The sequence below is a fragment of the Dipodomys spectabilis genome, unplaced genomic scaffold (genome assembly GCF_019054845.1).
Source record: "Dipodomys spectabilis isolate Male_0828 unplaced genomic scaffold, ASM1905484v1 ptg000009l, whole genome shotgun sequence".
Classification (NCBI taxonomy): Eukaryota; Metazoa; Chordata; class Mammalia; order Rodentia; family Heteromyidae; genus Dipodomys; species Dipodomys spectabilis.
This window is the reverse complement of record NW_024870686.1, coordinates 24,143,789-24,165,926: the sequence shown is the minus strand read 5'-3', so window position 1 is coordinate 24,165,926 and position 22,138 is coordinate 24,143,789.

The window sequence follows — 22,138 nt, the reverse complement described above, 5'->3', positions numbered from 1 at the left end:
CTTTTTCTGCTTATATGGTGCTATGGAATCGAACCCAGGGCCTCATGTATGCAAGGCAAGTGCTCTACCACTTAGCCAACTTCCTAGTCCTCAAGACAGTTTTATTCATCCTCAACGTCTTAGACTCACCTCTAGCCTCACATTTAGCCAAGGACTTTCCTTCTGTTGATAAGAGTGGGATGAGGTCATGGGAATTCTCTCTTCCTCGTTTCTCCTGTGTCTTAATCATCCTATATTCTTTTGCTCATTTTCCCTTGCCTGGCACAAAGTAAGGATTCAGCACATATTTGTTCAATGAATAAATGGTTTCTTCTTGACCAAGTCACATAGACAAATGGTAGGACTTTACTCTGCTTCGTTCCCTGTATCTTCCCTTCTCCTTTAAAGTATAATTATTTTTCTTTGAGTTAGCTGTTTTCTGTTTTAGATAGGCAGGTTTTTGTTTTCATTGTTATGTTCATTGTAGAAAGGAAAAATACAAATAAAGAATTCAATTCACTCCCTACACAGAAATAGCTCTGCTAACATTTGTATACATTAAATTTTCTATTTTTTTCTTTTTTCTTTTGCAAATTAAATGTCTTTCCCCCCTCTCCTTTTTTTTTGGTAGTAAGCATTAAACCCAGTACTTTGTACATGCTAGAAAAATATTCTACCAAGCTTCTGGCCTTCCCTTATTTATTTAAAAACATTTCCTTTAAGCTGTCTATTTGCTGCAATACTTTGGGTTTTGAGGCCAAGATTGGCCTAAAAATCCCAATCCTTCTGTCTCATCCTCGGAAGAGCTGAGATTATAGGCCTGTGCCCTCAGCACAAGTTGTTTCATTTCTTTGAGCTTAAATCTATACATCTAAGACCCAGTTATATAACTGTAATGTGCAGATTAAACGTATCAATTTATAACACAGCCTGGCACATAACAGTTGTTAAACATTTAAGCTTGTAATTTTCCCTTTCATCTTTCGCCTTACATTGTCAGTCTGCTCTTGTCGGCTCTCTATTTGATCTATCACAGCTCCTGGCAAATTAATCATAACTGGATAAATTCCCAGTCTGATAATTCCAATATTCTTACCAAGTCTGGTTTGTTCTGATGTTTGCTCTGTCTCTTCTACTTGTCCGGGGTTTTCTTTCCTTCTCATATGCCTTGTATTTCTTTGATGATATAGTAGGTGAAATAAACTATTGTATATAGGACTGCTGTAATGTAGTGGTAAGTAAGGATGGAAGGAGAACTTTCTTTCTTTCTTTTTTTTTGGGGGGGGGTCCGGTCATGGGGCCTGAACTCTGGGCCTGGGCGCTGTCCCTCAGCTCTTCAGCTCAAGGCTAGCGCTCTACTGCTTGAGCCACAGCACCACTTCCAGCTTTTTTCTTTTTTTCTTATGTGGTGCTGAGGAATCGAACCCAGGGCCTCAGGCATGCAAGGCAAGTGCTCTACCACTGAGCCACTTTCCCAGCCCTGGAAGGAGAACTTTCTATAGCCCTAAGAGTTGAAGTGATTCTATGCCTCTGAACTGTGGACTTCAGAAACATTTTTCAGCTTTTCTCACCCTCACCATGGTGGGATAGAATGGTTAGAGTGGTCAGGTGTTGGGCATTGACATTGCCTTGGGTTAGTTGGGTTCTGCTAAAATTCCACAGGGCTAGGCTGTGAGAAGTTAGCTAGGCTTTTCTAATCAGGCTTTGTTAAGAGCAAAGTGGTAGAATGTTTTTCAAAAGGGTGCCATCCTCCACTGCCAGAAACACCAGGAACAGTTGCCTCCAATATTTACTGTGAAAATTAGTCCCTGGAGTAAGAGGACTGGCTAGATCTGGGACATGAACTCCTGGAGTTGTCAATCTAGCAAGACTTGAGTGATAGTTCATGTGTGCCAACACTCTGTTTCCTTTACTGTTTCTCATTAAAATATCTACTTCTGCTCTGGTAGCTGTGTCTTCCTGGATTTGCCTACCTGTTTCTCCAGCCATAAGGGCAGCAGTTTGCCTTTCCTCAGATCCAAGAAGAGCTGTTAATTTTTCAGGCTATCTCTTTACTCATAAGGATGGGGTGGTTGGCTTGCAAGATTCTTATTAAAGGACTAGAAACTAGAAGTCCAAAAGCATACTTAAAGCAAAAGGAGGAAGAACCTGTCAATTATTCTAAATTATAAATGCTTAGGAATTATTTTGGTGAGATGGTATTTTTCTTAAACATTCACTATCTTGCATTTATGTGCAATACATATAAATACATTGTTTTATTCGGTAGAATAAAACAAAAGAATCTTAGTTGCCATACATAATTTTATAGCTTAATCATAGGTTTTTCTACTCAAGCAGAAAGGCAATCAGATCCAAAGAAAAGTGGAAAGGATGAATTCTAATCTGTTAGGAGAACTACTAAAAAAAGTGAAAGAGAAAGCTATAGTGAGTGGTATTCTTGGTAAATCCACAAACATATTTCTCTCCTGACTTTGGAAATGACTTTTGTGTAATTCAAAAGTAGCTTTTCAAGTTGAATTTTCAACTGAGCATCTTATAGTTAAAACTAGGAAAAAATTCCACAAACCAAAGGAAGTACAGTCTTCATCTACAATATTCATTGAAGTATTATGCAGTTGAAAATTGTTCAAGAAGACTGCTTAATTTTATCTCTATAGTCTCCACTGGAACAGTATCAGTATTGATGAAAACATTCTGATGTAGCAGACATTATGATTCCAATTAAATCACACACTTCTGTATAAGTCTACATAGTCATAAATCTGTGAACTTCAACTAGAATGCAACAGTAAATCTGTTTCTAGAGCTGCTTCTGCCTATGGTCTTTTTTCATGACTATTTTCCTTCCTTTACAATGTTAGGGATCGGACAGGGAATGTGGCTTAGTGGTAGAGTGCTTGCTTAACATGTATGAATCCCTGAGTTCGATTCTTCAGCACCACATAAACAGAAAAAGCCAGAAGTGGCACTGTGGCTGAAGTGGTAGAGTGCTAGCCTTGAGCAAAAGAAGCTCAGGTACAGTGTAATAGCAGAGAAGCATTTGGGGTTTGAGTGAGGAAGAGATTTTTGAGGAGAGATTTGGACTTTAACTTCTGAATTCTTGATTACAATGTGTGGTACAAAACCCATTTCTTAATTTTCCACCTCTGCTTTCTGGATAAAAAATTCACATCGTTGGTATTGACTTTTTAATCTTCTTTGGTTAATTTTTAATAATTCTCTAATTTCCCTCCTATCAATGAGGGAAACTTGTCATCTCTTAGAAGGCATCTTGTCTGCTTCTGATCTTTGCTACTTGATGTAATGGAAATATTTCTCATAGTTTTCCTTATGTATAGTGAGTATTATGTGCTCTTGAAGGTCCGGACATCCCAATGGAAAAGTCCTTCCTTCCTTCCTTCCTTCCTTCCTTCCTTCCTTCCTTCCTTCCTTCCTTCCTTCCTTCCTTCCTTCCTTCCTTCCTTCCCTCCCTCCCTCCTTCCTTCCTTTCTTCCTTCCTTCCTTCCTTCCTTCCTTCCTTCCTTCCTTCCTTCCTTCCTTCCTTCCTTCCTTCCTTCCTTCCTTCCTTCTCCTCCTCCTCTTCCTTTTCCTCCTCCTCCTTCTTCTGCTCTCCCTCCCCTTCTCTTTATCTGTCTATCTCCAATCTCTCTCTCTCTCTCTCTGAATTGGGGCACATAAAAACCCCTTACAACCTGATTCATTATCTATAAAATTACTACAAGAATGTTTCTAGAGAACATCTATATGTCAATCATTGTGTCTGTTCCTGTGAGGTAGATGCTGCTATTGTTTCTATTGTTAAGAAAGAGCAAATTGTATGCACCCCAAGGTGAATTAGCTTGCCCAAGGCTATGTAGCTAGTAAATGGTAGAAGTAAGTAAGCAGCGGCAGGTCTAGACTCCTCATTGCTCTATTGTATAAATATGAGTTATCATGTGCTCATAAGAATCCTTCCTTTTGCTGGATATCTATAAGGGTTCAGTGAAATGATTTTTTGCAAACATCAGTGCACCATGTTAGGCACATAGTTCCCAATGGCTGTCATTAATATTAAACTTGCAATAAAATTTAATTCTATGTTCAGAAGAAAGGAATAAAACTGCAAAAAGTTTTTTGTTTGAGGACTATCTTTTGTTCTTAATGTAGTACAATTACAATTAAATAAATGGAAAATTGGATTTGGGATTATTTTGCCATGCTTTTCTTTCCCTGTATTGCTCAGCACCGTTTCTATGGCTGGAGACTACTTTTTGTGTAAATGTAAGTTTCCTTCTGAGTAGATTACAAGTGGAACTGACTTTTCTAATTACCTACTCAATTGACCTGGGACAAAGAAGGTTAAAGTTCCCACCTAATATATGATCATTAAAGCTTTTCATGTAGCTTTTCAGACAAGCCAGTCTGGGAAAATCCTGAGTCAACATCATTTTTGGTGCCAGACTGATAAAACAGTTAGTATTTGTCAGTTACAGGAGAAGGAGACTTGGTGAGATGTTAATTAGATGTCATACCTCTTCTCAGACAAAAAGGAGAGAATTAGCTTTTGTTTGCCAGCCAGATAATAAAGGTTAAAGTAAGCTTAAGTCATATAATGAATTATTTAAATGATGCCAGAGCTTTCAAAATGGAAGTACGCACTGAGCAATATTCTGCATGAAAATGTTTTTAATTTCATGCCAGATCATCTCACCCAAGGTGGTATCCGATACTTTGTGTCAGTTATAAAACATTTTCTAAAAAACCCTACCACACTTAACAAAATCAACTGTTTTAGCTATTATCTGCATTTGCGTCTTTGATTTTTGTAAACTTTCTTTTCTTTTTCTTTTTTTTTTTTTTTTGCCAATTTCAGAAATGCTGCAAAAACAAACAGTGAGTAAATCCAATAATTGTCCTCCAAGATTTTAGTCTTAGTTGAAATCAATCATGTGGGCCATTTATCTCCACCCACCCCCCCTGCCACCAGACCAGTGTAGACTGGTTACTTGAATGGCGCTCATCCACATGTGGTTCAGTTTGGAAATCCTTAGCCATAATTGATGAAAGATTGTTTTTCCTTTACTTTAAGATGAGATAAACAACATGCTTTAAGAATGGGAGAATACAATTTATGTGTAAATTATGTCTTTTAACTACTTGAAAATTAAATATATAATTGGATTTATTTAATATTTTAACCATTCAATTGAGTAGTTTTATTTTACTATTTTATTTATTAAATATTTACTTTTATTTACATCTTTAAAGTATTTTACAAATTTTTAGAACATCAAGTTTATGCATCAATATTCAGAGAACAAGAAAAAGCATTTCATGGTTAAGATAAGCTTTGATATTTTTATCATATTTAGAAAGTTGTGTTATTTTATATGAGACTACAAGTCTTAGAAAATGTTTTTACATTGCTGTTAATTTATACTTTGGCATAAAACAAACTAGATTTTTATTTCTTATTTCCTCTCATTTAAGTAAAGAAGAAATTTGATTTTTGTTTGGGATTTGCTATGAAGTGTTGCATTTCAATATACATCAATGGTGCAAATTCAGATTTAATCTTTTTTTAAAAATTGTGAAAATACCATACAGAGGGGTTGCAATTACATGAGCAAGGTAATGAGTACATTTCTTGTCAAGCATTGTTGGCTCCCCCTTTGTTTCCCCTTACCGTCCCTTCCCATCTCCCCAGGCCCCAGCCTCCCCCTCCCCCTTCTCTCGTCCCCCCTCCCTCCTGCGCCAAAGTTGTAAAGTTCGTTTTTCGACATAAAGACTTGTACATCTCATTGTTGCAATGAGTCCACTGGCATCCCTATTTAAACAATTTGGTTTTTTTCCCTTCCCCTCCACAAATTATACCAACATCAAATACAGTGAAAACAGGGGTTATATATACCGTGGGGGAGGGACATACAAAGCAACCAAAAAATCACTTATAAATATGTTAGAAGCAAAAATATGTTAGAAAAAAAAACCACTGTGTCATTACCTTGGGGTTCATTTTGCCTAACATCAACTTATCTGCTTGTCTCAGACATATACTAGTTATTGCAAATAAGGGAAACCATGGGACCTATGTTTCTTTGGGCCTGGCTTACTTCACTTAATATAATTTTTTCCAAATCTTTCCATTTCCTAACAAATGGAGCAATGTCATTCTTTCTGATGGAGGCATAGAATTCCATTGTGTATATCTATGACATTTTTCTTGATCCTTCATCTACTGAGGGGCATCTGGGTTGGTTCCATATCTTAGCTATGGTAAATAATGCTGCAATAAACATAGTTGCGCTGGTAGCTTTAGTGTGGTCTTGTTTGTGATCATTTGGGTAAATGCCCAAGAGTGGGATTGCTGGGTCATAGGGGAGCTCTATGTGGAGTCTTTTGAGAAACCTTCTTGGTGTGACAAATAACTTGTTAATCTTCTTGTCTCTGTCTCTCTGTCTCTCCTGTTTTTGCCTTTCTTTACTGATCTGTCTGTCTGAGAAGAAATTGAATCATAGAACATTCAGGAAAGCATTAAGATGAATGACTAGGGCTTGCAGCAGCAGGAGAAATCCCGTCTATCTTTCTTCCTTTCTTTCTTCCTTTCTTTCTTTCTTTCTTTCTTTCTTTCTTTCTTTCTTTCTTTCTTTCTTTCTTCCTTTCTTTCTTTCTTTCTTTCTTTCTTTCTTTCTTTCTTTCTTTCTTTCTTTCCTTCTTTCTTTCTTTCTTCTTGTCTTTCTCTCTTTTTTTTTTTTGGTGTGTGCTGGTAATGGGCTTGAATTCATAGCTCTCACTTGGCTTTTTTGTTTAAGGATGGCGCTTTACTACTTGAGCCATACATACTTTGACCCCAATTTTTCTATCCTTGATCATACCTTGTTTTCACTACAAAATATATACTTAAATACAATTAATGTAACATTTTGATAAATTTGGGAAATTTGTATCATAGGCTTCTTTTAAATTTTAAAGTCTTAATTGTATTTAGTGCTGGTGTCAGTTATAGAAAATAAAAAGATATTCATATGTAAGTTAGATATAATATTTAATTATGTAACACATTATCTGATTATTTCTTTTCATTTTGAAGGGCAAAATCTCTCATTACAACCTACAAACAGGATTTGAAAATGAAGAGCAATATATTTTGGAATATGGTTTTCAATGTTGACTAAACTTTACAGACCTTATTATATTATGTAGTACTGTTAATGAAATATTTTTGTGTAAATACACACATGTTCCTGTTTGCATTAATTTGCTGGCATGAGACAGTGCAGATCATCAGAGGAGCTGCCTATGGCAAATGTTAATTATGAGTGCTAAATTCTTAATCTCACTGGGCTGATCTTATCCCAGAGCAATGGGGACACAGGGATTGGGAAACTCACTGGGCCTGCTTTATTGGCACTGCGGATTCTCCAGATAAACACTGATGGCAGAGGCTCAAAAAACCACAAAAAATAAAAACAACTTCCCCCCCCCCCAAACATTGTGATGTCTGACATCCAACATCTACTTTCAAATGATCTCAAAGTACTCAGATTTCCATGGGCAACTAATTGCTGTGAAGTTGAGATTCACTCTAGAACCCTGATCTTTGTTCCTGGAAGAACATTTAAATTCCAATAGTCTGATTCTCATAACACATAAAAAGAATTCCGAGACTACACCAACAACTCAGAATTTTATCTTCAATGCCATGGTGTTACATATATCCAGTTGTTTTCAGTGTTAGAAATTGATCCTCAAGTCTCAGACTTGGGAATTGTGGCCCAGAAATGTGAAATGACTAGTTCTTTGTAAACTATAGAAACAGATCTTTGGCATTACTGTATGTGTTTACAAAGTCTCCTTTTGTCAATTGGAGGAGACGCTGGGGCTTAGCATGAACTGAAGTACAGGTTTTATAGGATGTCAGACAAAATGATTTTTTATTGAGGAAGGGTCAAACAAGTTGTGTTTTTTGTTGGGTCACACTATTGAATATGAGGACCATATTATAAAAATTCAGGGCTCCCACAAGAAGGTAAAGGCTAAGAATGGTGATTTAAGACTACATTATCCTGTTTCTAATTCTTTCTCTTTCTTCCTGCGGAAATGTAATTGCAGAAGCTGAGAGAAGGGATTGGAGCATAGGCTCTCATATCTGTTCTGGAAAGAGTCGTAAAGCCTGTTTTATGAGTCTCTCTCTAGGCTCATTCTACTTCTCCAAATTAAAGGAGACAATATGACAATCTCATGAAGCTCTGATCATATATCTTAATTTGTGAACTCAGCAGTATTATCAGTACTGTGTTTAAGTGGCTCAGAGAAGACAGCAATGAAATTAATGACTTATCAATAGAAATTCAATAACAAGTCTTTGCTGTTGAAACCAAAGCTGTATTTTTTTACACAAGGAACTTTCAATGACAAAATGATCATTTCCTTAACCTGATGTGTTCAAGGTCAACATTGCAGTTTTACAAAGGAACTATGAAACATATTGATAATCAGCAGGATTGACTCAGTTCTGTAAAGATAAAATGTTCTGAATAATCGGTGCGGTAGTCATGCAATCATAATACTCTTGCCATTATAAAATTGTGATATGCTAGTCTAAGGACTAATAGGAAATATGAAGTGAATTATTTCTGCTTAAGATTTAACAAGGAGTTTTCGGAGTGTGGGGTTTTGCCTATCTTTACGATTTTATTTTTAGTGTTGTTTTTTTTTTTTTTGCCAGTCCCAAGCTTGAACTCAGGGCCTGGGCTCTGTCCTCAAGCTTCTTTTGCTTAAGGCTAGTTCTCTGCCACTCCTGGCATTTTGGTAGTTTGTTGGAGGTAACCCTCTCATAGCCTTTCCTGCTCTAGCTGGCTTTGAATCTTGATGCTCAGATCTCAGCCTCCTGACTAGCTTGGATTACAGGTGTGAGCCACTGGCTCCCTGCCCATTTTTATGCTATTAAAAATTAAGGGTATTTTTGTGTCTCAGTGTATGTTATGTGTAAGGACTCTAGGAACTTGTTTGAAACATTTTCATCAGCTGTTTATTTTCACGCCAAATAGATTCTTCACGTCATGTGAAGTTCCCTTCACCTGCACAGGCTTTGTCAGAAAGCACAGACTAAGCCTGCACCAACAGTGAGCCATGATTATTTTCCCAAGGACCACCCACTTCTGAGAGTGAGAAGCTACTTCTGCCTCCTTGCCAGGCCTATTTTAAACCTTAGAAAAAGAAGTATTTTATCAAGACGTTCTACAAACTACACAGCATTCATTAGGAGCTATGCTTCCAATATTTGGAACTGGGGTATATTTTAATAGAAGAAAGTTTAGAGCTTACAGTTTATGTCACTGAAAAAGCTCTCAGTGAGAAAAAGAAATTGTGTGTGAGCTTTAGCTCCAATGCTTGTATGGTTAATGAGATGCCATTGATCATTTGGGGAGAAAAGTAATATCCTTTGACATATAAATCTTTATGCACTGGTTATAGACTAAAAATCCATTCTTTACTGTGGTGAAGCATTACTGAAGAATACAAAAAAGTACATTAGCCTGCAAAAAGAAAATCCCAAAATTTATTGACACAACTTTGCAAATCACAGTTAATTGAGTCACAAATGAAACTTCAAATAAAAGAAATAATGTGGTAATTGCTCCTCTCATCTTATATACTTGTTGGCATACATTATGGGTTTGTTATCTTTTAAGAGTATTAAATCATTGTACAAAACATTGCCAAAAAAACTCTTCATTTCCTTTTAGTGACTTCTTACTGCCCTTAGTGGAAGTTTAATAGACAAGGAAGGACATGATGCAGTTTTAATGACAGGAAACCCATGGCCTTCCAAATGAATAAATTCCATCACTCACTGCCACAAAGTGTGCTAATTATTTCCTTTGATAAATTAAAAGCTATAAAAAGTCCAAAGTATATAAGCATGTGGTTTAGTTATAATCAACCTGTCTGCATCACTGAAAGTCATTATTTAATACATGTTGCAATCTTTTATTCAGCTAATTGTATAGAAACTTTTACTGATTTGATAGATGACTAAATAAACTGGCCAACTTTCACATTTCAGACTTTAGGATGTTAAAATCAAGAGTAAACCTATTCTTTTGACTTTAAGGCCACAGATAAGTTTTTTTTAATGAAATTGTGAAACAAACAAAATCAAGAGCCAATCATGCCTAAATTTGTAGAGGGATCAGAATATTATACTTGATTTTTGCTATATTTAAAAATTTAATATGGGAATGGAATAGTAATTCAAAAACTCAACAAAATTTAGTATGTGCGCTCTATGCTTGGTAGTGATCTTATTCATCCCACAAATATTTAACAAACCATGTGCTCTGAACGTACAATAGTCACAAAAATAAAGCCCATTTTTGTCTTTATAGTGCTTGCAATATAGTAGAAGAGACATCAATCTAGGGAAGGAATCCATAAGGAGCAACATGGAATGTGATGTAGAATTTATGGCTTCATGATAGCTTCAGACTCTAGGAGAATTGTCTCATGCATGGAGGTTAGATTTTTCTGATCATTGAAAGATGAACAATGAACTGAGGACAAGGAGAATTCCAGGTAGAAGAAGGGCGTCTCCGAAAGGCAGAAGGTCTATGCAGTAAAAGAAGCGAGTCAGAATTGTGCTAGCCCATTCATTGCCGCTGTGCTTTACTCCAGTAGAGTGGATGCATTCTGCTTCAGTCCAGCTGGGCTCCCTTTCTGCCCCATCCCCTGCTTTACTGGGGACCCAAAGGCATGACAGGGGTCACTAGCCCTGGGGGAAGGAGAGTAAGATAATGAATGAAATGGTTAAGATGGAAGTATGGAAGTCAGGTGCTTCAAGATTTTGCTCCTTTGTAGCAAATTAAAAGGAATTAGGAATGTTTTCTACTAAGTTTGTTCATATTGAATGTATCAACTTTACAACTTTAATGGTTCACAATTTCCATTGTTTTTTTTTTTCAGTTCTAAGTGGGCTTCAAACAAAGGTAAATCTGTCGTGGTATTATCTTTCTATTTTGCTCTTTGTCTTATTTTTCCATTCAAGAATGATATCACTTGTAGTCTGATCACTTATCCTCACTATTTAGGCTGCCAAGAATTTAAAAAAATGTATGTAGTATAATTTTTCAGGTATTTATGTGAAGATAAATTAAGAATACTTAATAATCCTTTCCTTATAGGTATCATGATTCTACTGGGTTTTTAATTCTCTTGAGTTTAAATTTTTATAATGCTATTCTTTAATAGAAGTAAATGTGTTTTATAAATTGTATTATATCTTGAAAACCTGTAATGATATTAAAGCCAAATGTCCCTTTAGTGTGAAATAGAAGCAAAATCAAGTGACAATGACTAGTTATAATTTACTGTGAGATGTTAATGAAGTTGTTTATTAACCTTCCATAGGAGAAGTCCTGTTGAAGATTTTTAAAGGTTGTAGATTAAGAAAAAAATAAAAATAAGAGAAAAGAAAGGAAGCTACAAGCCATATTAGGATTTTATTTTCTTGAGGTGCTGGGGATTGAATCCAGGGCCTCGCATGTGGTACACAAGTGCCACCCACTGAGCTCCACCCCCAGCCTTCAATGTAAATTTTTAAAAGGGGACATAAATTCTTGCAAAGAGTAAATTAATCAGATAGTAGTTTTATCCAATCATTCTTCCATATATCTTTTTAAATAAATCTTAAAACTTTCAATAAATCTTTAAAAATAAATCATTAAAAATTTAACCCCATAACTTCCTCCCTCCCCCCCCAGTACTATAAAGGGGCTGAGCAGACTTTGAACTGATTTGAGGTAAATGGTCATAGAACCAAATCAAAAACTTGCAACCGATAATATGTCTTAAGTTAGGAGATCAGAGAAGATGTCATAAACAGACTTTAGGGAGCTCTTTAGCTAGTGTGACAGAGAAGGAGAGAGAATCTTTCATAGTGAGAGGAGAAGAACAGGAGGGAATGAGAAAAGCATCCTATTGAAGCAGGTGTGAGAAAGAGAGTGAGTTAGGATGAGCTTGGTCAAGGAGCTTGAATTTAACTGTTGGTGATATCCGGTAATAGAAGAATCTACTTTGAAAGACACAGGTGAGATATAATAAGTCCTTAAAACTCTCAGTGGTGAGGCTGGGGCTGTGGTTTAGTGGAAGAGTGCTTGCCTAGCATGCATGAAGCCCTGGGTTCGATTTTTCATACCACATAAACAGAAAAGGCCAGAAGTGGTGCTGTGGCTCAAGTGGTAGAGTGCTAACCTTGATCAAAAGATGCTCAGGGACAGTGCCCATGCCCTGAGTTCAAGTTCCAGGACTGGCAAAAAAGAAAAAGAAAAAAAACAACTGTCAGTACTGAGAGAGAGAGAGAGAGAAAACAAAGAGTTAAGAGGAATTCAGGAGATAATGGAAAGTAAGTGACAATTTTGGGAGAAAAGTGCGAGGGGGAAATCAAGGCAAATCCTAGAATTTTAGATTGTGTAACTGAATAGACTATGGGAAATATGAGAAAGCATCTGGCATTCATAAATTGGATTGGGACAATCAAGGAGGCAACAGAAAATGTCAATAAATATTACTTCAATTTTAAGCATATGTAAAGGCTTTCATTAAACACAGTGCTTGTCCAAAGCAAGAAGTCTTTCTTGACTTCATATTTCTCTGGCTTTCTTGGACAATGCTGGGACAGCATTGTCAGACTTCTCACTGGCATATGCAATGTATTTTCTTTTATTTTATCTGGACATTCTTTGATGTAATTTTAGATATTTGTTCATCTCATCCAACTACTGCATCCCTACTTTCTCCCACACAATTTTAAGAAAACTTAATCCTTTTAACTTTTACACAGAGACCTTCTTTTACAAAGTATGAATTATTTCTTTTTTCAAGCTTGGGACTTCATCCAGGAATCCACACCTCATTTTTCAAGCCTCAAATCAGACACATTTCTCTGCAACTGTGACTTACATGCAGTAGGTGGTTGATAAGTCTTTTTCAAGATGATAAAATACTAAGGACAGTGGGAAGATGGTTTGGTAACTCCTACATGCCTGTAACCTATTTATTTCACTTTATTATCAACATATTTTCAAACACTAGCATGGCATTTATGAGTCAGATGGTTTCCTGTGTAATTCTGTCTTTTGTTTATGTTGTATTTGCCTGTAACCAGGTCCTTATCATCTCTTTGTACAGTTTGCTTTTCCTTCCTTGTTCCAATTACATTTTTACTTATTTTTGAAGGTCTTTTAAAAGTATAATTACCTTCTTTAAGTCTCCAAGCTTCCTTTTCAGCTTGGTGCCAACAGTAACTTAATGAACTCCCAAATTCATCTGTGTCATTAAAGATGTTACTAAATATTTCTAGTCTAGGATGATTCCTTTGAAAAGACATTCATATCTTCCAAGCTGATACTGCATTGTTGATAAATTAGTCTTCTTACATATTTTTCTGACAAGTTTGTACCCTCATCTAGTAGCAATAATTAAAAAATTCCTAATAAAATAAGTTTGCTTCACCAAACTACCTCCATTCAAATTACCTAGTTTGCTGATTACACAACCCTGTGAGACAAAAGAAAAACAACGAAGACATTTTTATGCCTATTTCAAAGGTATTCAAGCAGAGATGAGTTGAGCTGAACAAGGTCACTCAGCCAGAAGTGGCTTTTAAGTGTGCATCTTCTGACCTCACAGCCAGTGTCTTCTCTGCTCCACCATGCATTACCACTGTGCATAGACTAACATTGGATTTAAGGCTAAATTAAAGGCTTTGTTAAAGATTTTTGGCAGCCCTATCCCAACGTTGATTTCATCACTTCAAAAAAGTGTATTGTAAAGGTGAATACAGAGGGGGTTACAGTTACGTGATTCAGATAATGAGCATAGTTATATAGTTGTATAGTTCATTTCAAACCTAGTGTCTAGTGGGCTTCACTGCTGAATTAGTTCACCCTTTGTCCTACTGTTTCTGTGTTTCCCCTTTTCCCTCCCCAAATTAGATACGTTTATGTACAAGACAAATGCCTAGGAGGCATAGTTAGTCTTCAAAACATAGTTCAGATCATCACGTGACACTGATAAATAAATTAAATGATTATATTGCTGTATCTTAATAAATATCCATATCCTATGAAGCCAAGAACTATAAAAGTCGCACAGACATTTAAATATAGTACTAGCGAACCCTGACACAGGTCTAATTTTAGAATGTTCTGTTGATCTTTACAAAATAACTTATTCTTTGAGGTTGGCACTTGAATATTTAATCAAATTTAGTAACGTCTGACCAATAATAGGGATTTTTCAAATATTTGCTAACTTACTTTGTTGATTTTTTTGATTATTTAGTGAATTTCTCAAATGTGCCCATTGCTTTAAGTGGTAAAATGTGGGATGCCTAGTTCTCTGTCTCTTGTAGGAGGAACAACACTCGACAAGCAGACATTTGGCTTTCCTCTAGAGCATCAGGCCTGAAGTGAGCAAGAATAGGAAACAAGCCTGGAAAGATACACAGTGTCAGCCTCCAATCATCATCTTTGGCAGATAGCAGCAGTTAAGGTATTGTCGGCATAAAAATATGTATCAAATTTGCTCTTGCACAGGATAATCTGATGCAACGAAATCCTTAGTAAAATTGAATTTAAAGTTAAACTCAATCTTTTAGAAGGTTTCCTTTAACTATTATCTCTACATCCAAGTATTCAGCCATATCCCTGAAGTTGTCTTTTTTGAAAAACATATTTCTACTCTTTTAAAATATTCATTAAGAGTGTCATTCTAAGCTTCTGCTGACAAAAACAAAAGGATCTGGCATGCATGCAAGTAGCCAGAGGGTTTTTTTTAAAAAAATAAAGAATCCTTTATAATATAGACATGTATATTGTTATTAATGAAATGATACAATGCTTTTTTCTTTACCTAGATTAATGGCTAGAATGATTAATACAACATTTTCTAATTTCCTACTGTCCAGCCTGGGGTAAATTGTGAAGAGAGGTGAAGATAAAGACTGCATAAAAGAATCTACCTTATGTGGATCTGCTAGACCAGAGAGGTTTCTCTGGAGCAAAACAATTGCCACACTTATCGTAAATGGGAGGCATAACATTATTTTGCTAAGATGTGTTTCCCTTTTCAGTCAATGTGGGGAACAAAGGCAAGAATAAGAGACGAAACAGTTTCCCTGTGGCTCTTGGCGCTAACTTGAAAGATAGATTACTCTTTGCAGAGATGTTCAGGCTACGTAAAGATTTGAACATTTTTATAGTCAGATTTCAAAGGTTTATACCATGTTTTAGAAAAACTAAATTTGGTCTGAAAAATTGGCAAAGTGTAGCTTGCTGTGAGAATAGATAATTTCACGGAGGGAAGGAAGAGACATGCATGGGTTTAATCTATGAAGGAACAAATTCTCTTTAAAGAAGACTTTCTCTATTAAAACAACAACCAAAAAATGAGTCTGTGTTAGAATTTAAAATTTGCATGTCCCAATCACAAGATAACACAAACACAGTGGCATTTAATCAGCTTGCTTGGTATAGGACAAATTGCAATTGTTTATGTGAAGAACATTTCACAGTAACTTTACTAACGTACTTCAATTCTTGCCACCACCCCCCATGCCCCAAAAAAGATGTACCTAGAGAGAATTTAAAAGACTAGAGGAAATACAAACAAATGATAAATTCAGGGTGAGACCTTTGCTCTGGACACCTTGTTTTGTTGGGGGCCATATTTCATTTCTTTTTACTGCATTTTTTTTTCCCAAGAAGAGTGGCTGCTAGTTAGTGGGCTAGACTCCCCCTCTCTTTCAGGGAGAACCAGGGCAGAGGGAGTTATGATGTGTGCCATATTGTAAAAGGAAACATTTGCTTAGAAATCTCTAGCTGACATTTTTATGCAAGATCTTGTGCCTTAAAGGCAGTGCAAAGCTGAGCAATGTTTTCCTTCCAGCGTGTGAGGAGGAGCTCAAATTAAAATGGACTGTACTCACTTTTTTTTTCCTAATGAAAGAAAAAAAAAAGAACAAAAAAACAGCATGCTCTGGTTGTTTCTCCCACTGAGAGAAAGTCAGTGTAGAGCGCTGCTTGGCTACAAATATTGCTGCAGATCTGTAGTTCACTCACCCAGAGCATGGTACAGTTTAGATATGCCATTTTTCTCCTTCTGCTAGAAATTTGGCAAAATGTTTATTTTTGCCAGTCCTGGGGCTTGAACTCTGGGCCTATTGTCCATGAGCTTCTGTATTCAAAGATAATGCTCTACAGCTTGAACCACAGCTCCATTTCTGGCTTTTTGTGGTTAATTTGAGATAAGAGTCTTGTGGACTTCCCTGCCTTGGGCTGGTTTTTAACCTTGATCCTCAGATCTTAGCCTCTTGAGTAGGTAGGATTACAGGTATAAGACCCTGGTACCTGGCTCATGCAATTTAATAAAATTGGATGGAGTCAGAACATTCGGCTAATTTAGTTTCCCTAGGTCATCATTCACTCAGTCTTTAAGTGTTTTAAACTTTATTCTTATTTTTATTTTGTGTGGACTATATGTATGTATGTATGTGTGTGTGTATATATATATATATTTTTCCCTCAATGATTTCAATACCTCATGCCTGAAGTTTTCAAGGTGGTCTTCATGGGTTCCATGATCAGTGTTCGCTCCTTTGCTTCTCCTCACTCTGGCTTTTCAGAGAGTGGCAAAGGCACTGAGGCAAAGGCCAATCCTTGAGCATTTGAAGAATATTTCTGTAATTCATGTATTAGTTTCCAACAGCACCGAGGCTTGAACTCAGGGTCTGCATTTGCTAGTCAAGTGTTCTACCACTCCTGTCATACCTTCTCCCTTTTGTGCTTTAGATGATTTTATGGATAGGCCTACTGGCAGCCTTGACCGTTATTCTACCTCTGCTGCCTTTGTAGCTGAGGTTACAGACATATGGCAATGCCCTGGTTTTACTAATATTTTGTCATGACCTTGAATTTTGATTCTCCCGATCTTTGTCTTCCAAGTAGTACACGCATGAACTACTGTGCCTAACCTTCAAAAATTACTTCTTGAGGTTGGGCTATATCAACAACCCAGAGCAGCTACGGTTAAAATTCAAAATTCTCCTTTTCAAAATCCATCTAACTATTCCTACACATTTTAAAGTAGACAAAAGAGATCCTCACCTACTCAGAGTTAGTCTTAAGCTAACGACGAACAAATAAATGCTATCAAATAAATTTTCATCTTGTTTAAGAAGTTTTAAATGAAAAAAAATACACTGTGTTCTTATACACAATGGTATCAAATGTCCCAGTGATCATAGCTCCTACATTGAAGTTGAATTTCCTACAAACAGGGATTATTTTCTGTTTTATTCCCTGATGTGTCCTCACGTGTGATGTCATTCAGTTATTCACTGAGTCAAAAAGTGTTTTTGTATTGTATTTATATTCCTGCATTTCATGTAATTTCTGAAGATGTCAATATTGTAATCAATAGGAATTGATACACAAAAGACATTTCATACAATTACTAAATTCTAGGGGATTAGTCCCTCAGAGTTACTTTTGCTCTTCCCTTATTTAAAATATTTTCTTCCCATAGTCAAACAGTGCCCAGTGAGTCAGGTCAGTGCTTTTGGACCAATTCGAGAAGCCAGAGATGAAAGTCTTAATTCCATAAATGGAAGCAACAGGATTCTCTTGTACTGATATTCACTAATATTTGACAATGAGTATAGTTATTTATAACCATAAAGAAATTAAAGTTATAAGGATTGCATATGAGCTGTCACACTGGGTTTTGTGAATTTTAGTCTCAAGTTTTCACTTTATCATGATTTCATGCATTTGCTATATTGCTACTAGGAAAATCCAAGAGTCTACTTGTTCTTCCTGCCAAATTCAAGCCCTTGAAAGGAAAGAGAAAATGCATCCCTACATTTAAGTGTCATAGCCTTGGACCCTAGGTTATTTCAGATTAGATTTGTATTCAATTTGCATTCAATTTCTATGCTGGGCATTGGTGGTTCATTCTTATAATCCTAGCTACTCAGGAGGCTGAGATCTGAGAATTTTTGATCAAAACCAGTCAGAGCAGGAAAGTCCCTGAGACTCTTACCTATAATTAACCACCAGAAAACTCGATGTAGAACTGTGGCTCAAAGTGATAGGATATTAGCCTTGAGCAAAAGAGTTCAGGGACTGTGCCCAGGCCTTGAGTTTAAGCCCCATGAACAAACAAACAAAAAGCAATTTCTATGGTTTATTTCTTGGAAGGTTTGAGTTTAAGGGAAAGAACTAAATGAATAGCAATACATACTGCAAAAGTGTTTGAAATGGACCAGGTTTATTCTATAAGAGTCCATGGTTCTACTTTCTGTTATAACTCTCTGTTTGCTAGGTAAGGGTGCCTTTAGGTGGTCTGGGCTATGTCTGTGTGACATATATCTTCCTTCTTTTTTGGCTCTACTCTTACTTTTGGGCCTTGACTTCGATCACTATTTCAGAAAGGCAGGAAGTCAGCCACAATAAAATGAAACCCAGGAAATTTTGGTTTTTCATAAGAATAGCACATATTTTGGGCAGTAATTCCAGTGGCTATTTGTAAGGATATAACAGCTACTTTTATGTGGAGTCTTGAATTCCTTGTCTGTCCAGTCACACATAAACCCAGAAGAAACGAGTCAGAAGATTTATGGTTGTCTCTGTCTCTGAGATGCTACTTTAAATACCTAATCTATAATTCTCTGGAGTGAAATATCACCTAGGGAGATCAAGGGTCCTTGATAGATGACATTAGAAGCAGAGCTGAATTTCTCTGCATGGCAATATTCAGTTCATTTCCCATCTAAGAATGGAGTTTCAAGACTCAGAAGTGTAATCAAAAGCCCCAATTTTCCACCTTACCTAAATGACCAATGAAGGCAATTATTTAAAAAAAATTGAAATGTGGGCTCACTCTTCCAAGCAATTTATCAAATAGATATAGTCCATATCTAATTCAGAGACATGTTGAGGACGATTATACTGATAAATTTAAATATAATGAAACACAAGGATGCATTCTAAACTTAGGGACCAGATAGTTCTCAAAGGGCATTTGGATTTTAAAGCAACAGCTGTCCTTACTGATCCACTAGTGTTAATTAATGGCATGCTTCTGACAATGGCTTTGTGTCTCCATTTACTTAATTTATTTTTCTCATCTTCAAAGGAAAGCATTTTCTTCCCAGAACAAGAGTGGAATTTGTTTGATGCGAAGGGCAGGAAAAAAATCCAGTGGGGAGCCAAAAGAAGGGGATTACTTGGAGTCACGTAAAATCTGCATCCTTATAATGTAGTAGATATCCTAAGAATATATAGAGATAGGGCTAAAATTTGCTTAAAACCTATGGGTTCTTGTCTCGATGTTTGCTATCTCTGAAACTTAGTTCTTGTGTCTATAAACCATAGGCAGTAACACCTTTCCTGCTGGAATACCACAGGGTTTTAATAAAGAAAAGGTGAGATATTAGAGAAGATTTTTATAAAACTAAGTTCTTCCCCTCACCACAAATTTGAAAGTATTTTATTAAAATAGCCAGGTGAGCAACTTTCAAAAAAATTAAGAACTTCAAATCTAAACCCAAGTCTTGACTTCTATTATTGTTTTCCTGGAAAGTGAGAAAGTCTGCCAGAATACAACGAATTCCAGTAGATTTCTTTTTTAAAGTTGCATTTATTTAGGACAGTAATTGTAGTGACAGCAAGTCTGCTATTAGCAAGGCTATACGGACAGATTGTAGGAGAAATTGAAGTAGAAAGATTAGCAGTAGCAGCCATCATTCATTGAATATTGGCACTCTCTCATTTTCTGTTGCTATAGCAGAGTTTTTTCCCAAAGGAAAAATGGTTTATTTGGCTCACATTTTGGTCTGCTGGAAGTTAACTTTGAATGGCAGCTTCTGTTAGCCTCTGGTCTGGTGAGAGTCTCATGGTGATGACATTACAATGGCAGAAATGTTTGGAAGGAATCACAGTGAGAGAAAGGAAGCCAGAGAGACTTGCTCTTTCTACAACAGTGGAATTATATTAATACTTTTGGATATCCCCAATGACCTAGCCACCTCCCATTCAACCCTGTCTTTTAAAGGTTTTCTTCTTCTCAGCATTGCCGCACTGGACAGCAAGTCTTTGGCACAAAAACCTCACTCATATCCAAACTCAAATCTAGTAGCATCAAATACATGCCAAAAACTGTTCTAAGGGTCAAGATCCTAACATATATTTATTTTTTATATTTATGACCATTTTGTAAAGTAGATTAAAATAACTCCATAAATAAAGAAGCTGTATTTGAGAGAAAAGTGAAGCAATTTTGCCCAAGTACCTCAAGCAAATAAATACACAATAATATCAAATCCAGTAACACAGTATTATGTCTATCTGAGTATTAAGAAAGGCAGATTTTTTTTACCCATTTCTGGTACATTGTTTCTTTTCTTATTTGAATCTTGGTATTGTATTCCTGGTTTCATACTTCTATTTTTTACATTAAGATACAAGAGAATGTAGATTAATTAATAAAGCATCTACTTTTTCATTTTTAATATACATGCATGACTAGGAGAAACTCTGAAATTGCAAAATTTTATGAACAAATCTGCCTGCAGAAAATACAGAACAAGGATGTTAAGTAGATTGTATTTGTTACGTGATTGTAAGTTTTCACAATAGCCTGATGAAAATGCTTCTATTTGGGTGAATGAATGGGAGAGGCTAATGCCAGAGAAAACAAGAAGGCAGTTTTGAAAAAAGCTACCAAGCAGAAATATCAGTGAACTGGGATTCTTCTTTCTTCCCAAATAAATGTGACTGAAAAAAAATCCCATTAGAAAAAGGCAGGCTAGATGGGTAGTACAAATATAGAAATTTAAAAGAGTACTTATGTGGAGTAGAGTGTCATAGAACTGCAAAGCCATCATTTAGGAGACAAAAGCAGGAAGGTCATAACTTTGAGACCAGGCTAAGCTACATAGTAATAGGCTATCCCCAAAAGAAAACATAAAAGAAGAAGAAGCATACTTAAATAATGATGCAGCATCCTTCAAAACATCAGAACCATGTGTTTAAGGAATTGCAAATACATAGGATGAAAATCCTCACAATCAGGGATGACATCATTAACTATTGCTTAGAAAACAAAATTGTAACATAAATTCAACTGGAAGTAAGTTTGAAGAAATTATTCAGCTCAGTCTGTTTACACATGTAATCCTAGCTATTCAGGAGGCTGAGATCTGAGGATCCTGGTTCAAAGCCAGCCCCGGGCAGAAAATTCCCTGAGAGACTCATCTCCAATAAACCATTCAAAAATCAGAAGTGGAGCTGTGGCTAAAAATGGTAGAGTGCTAATCTTAAACAAAAGAGCTCAGAGACAGAGTCCAGGCCCCAAGTTCAAGCACCATGACCAGGGAAAAAAAAGCAAGCAAGAAATAATTCAGCTCAATAATATAAAAAGCTTCTAATCATAGTATAACTGGGGAGGGGGGCACTTGCAACTTGTTAACAGAATATTTTAATTAAAAGAAGATAAAATATTTTAATTATTGAACAGCTAGAAGTTTATAAACTTGTTCTTGCTAAGGTTGTTGGAACTGGCAGACAACTAGCTGCTGGTAGAAGATGTTGCTAGAATTTTTAAAAAATATATCTGTAGCTGTCCCAACATAACTTGAAATGTTTCAAATTGTGACCTCACGATTCTATTTCCAAGCAAATAGAGTAGAAACATAGATTAGACATAAACAGTCATTTTATTCTTCATTTGTAGTCAAAATTAGAAAAACATATCATGTCTAAAATATAGACAGTTTAGTGAGCAATTCATATGTTATCAATTTATTTTATAATACTATTTAATATAGTGTCTTCTGATTAGGTAGAAAGACAAATACAAAAACAGATTACAGACTTAGTTCAAACAATATATAACAAAAATATTTGAATTGAGGCATAACATTTAGGTTTTCTTCATAAGCTTTTGCAGTTCCAAGTTTTATACAATATAATAAAAAGATCCTATGAAATTGTTAATAAATATATTACGTTCAAATTGAGTGATTGGTGCTAAATAGTAGACAATTTGGACCATTTACTAATGAAGTAATTAACCCAATAGACCTCATTTCATTTAGAAGAATAAAATATTTTTA